We start from the raw sequence: 2,043 nt of genomic DNA on the forward strand, positions 1-2,043 counted from the left end.
ATTTTTACCCGTTTATTGGCTATGGACAAAAGTAACTAAGCCCGGTATCACACCATAAAGTTTTTAGAAAAGTTCTTTTATGAAACTTGAAAAATGAAACCAATAATCTCATTGGTTACGTTCTAGCGAATATAACCGATACGCTTATTGGTGGCATTTTTAAAGTTTTATAAAAGAACTTTTATATAACTTCTATAGTGTAATACCGACCGTAGACATGTGGGTGCTCAGCTTGAGTTTTCCGCAGAGATTATGATTTGTGAATTAGTTCTCTGGTACAGCAGTACCACCGGCTCCAACACACCACTATACTGTTCTATACGTGTAGTCAAGACTTTCTATGGGCTTTGTTTTCTCTAATTCCCAACTTCTAGCCGATTTCCTCATTAAAAAGTCTCACCAAAGACCAACAACATTCGTATATATTCGTTAATTAACGAATATATACACTGTTTACTTGAATTAATGGGCTGAAGTTATATGGGCTCCAAGCAAATGTCCCCTTATAGGTGCGGAAAACAGCGTTCCGGATTGTACGGTAACTATATAATTATATATTAGCAATATTTTAGCACTTATTTTTAGCCAAATTTGCAACCAAGTCTCACTAATAGTCTTGCGGTTTAAGGCAGGAGTTTGAGTAACTCCTCAGATCTATCCATTCCTATAGGCTCTCGATAAGATACAACTTTAGACTTGGTTGTGGTGGCCTATCTCTATAAGTATGTATTCTAATGAAGCTTCGTATTCTTTTAGCCACTATTTCACAGTTCGAAATCAATAAATGAAGGCCATCTCCAGAGTATCACGGGCAGGGCCGCAACTGTATGGAGTGGGAGCACGCGGGTCTGATGCCCCTAACAAAAGGGGGGGGGCATCGAAATCACCATTTAACTGCTTCTACATTACAAGGGACGCCATAATGCATGCTTGCACCAGCTGACAAAGTATCTAATCGTGGCCCTGATCATGCGGCCCCCGGGCAAGTGATCTTTAGAAGGGGGGGCATATTGCTGAAATTACCAGCCTGTCAGTTTACATATTTTTTAAATCGAAAATCATAGTAGCAGATTTTTCATAATCACGAGACCTACCTGCGCACCTGGGCCCGGGAGGGCTTATACGTTAAGACGGAACTACAATAAATGTGTTGTAGAAGCCATCGTTTTCGGAAACGCTAGTATCTATTGATGGAATGATGGTCATTAAAATATGCAGAGATACTCAGCTGACTTGATCTTGTCACCGAGGATAATTACAGGGGGGACTAAAAGTGCCGAACATATTTTAACCCCTTCGCTTACAAGCGAATTGCCAAGAAATTCGCGAATGCTCTATACTCTTATGAGAAAGATACATCATATGTGTGAGGAAAAAGATCACTATCAGGGGTATACATAAAAACCAAAGCAAAAAAAAAATTGTAAGGTTGCAACAAAGCTTCGGGATGATCAGAGTGAACTTGTTGAAATTCATTCCACTTGCGTTTGGACGTAATATTACGTCCTTTGATCGTAAAGTGGTTAAACATTAATAACAAATCAACCAACATTAAAAAAGGGCGAAGTTTGCAATTAATTATCTCATGTTGCCTAGTTTTCCGCCCCCCCCCCCTCCTCCTTTTTTCACTCAAATTTCACTTACAACTCACAGGTGGCGCTGTTAACCCATTCCTGACTGAAGCAATACTTTGTTACAAAAAAAAAATTCAATTGATTTTCATACAGATTTTTATATGAAATTAACATTTAAAGGTCTCTATGAGAGAGTGCCATAGTATTAAAAAAATTTTTACAAAGAAAGATTAAAATTTTAATGACTTTTTATAAAGGCAATTTTTGGAAATTTTATCCTGATTTTTAATCCAGAAATTTTTTTTTCTATAACCACGAGCGGAAATAAATTTTTTTATAAAAATACAAAAAAAAATAGTTTATTCTTTTATTACGTGATACATGAGATTTCCCGAAATCATAAAATTATCTCAATTGAATGAAGTTAATTAATTTATATTAATTAAAAAGTTAATTTAATGGAAATTTA

This window comes from Pholcus phalangioides, unplaced genomic scaffold (assembly GCF_987345545.1).
Source record: "Pholcus phalangioides strain wild (caught in Gottingen) unplaced genomic scaffold, Ppha-v1.0 ptg000018l_1, whole genome shotgun sequence".
Taxonomy (NCBI): Eukaryota; Metazoa; Arthropoda; class Arachnida; order Araneae; family Pholcidae; genus Pholcus; species Pholcus phalangioides.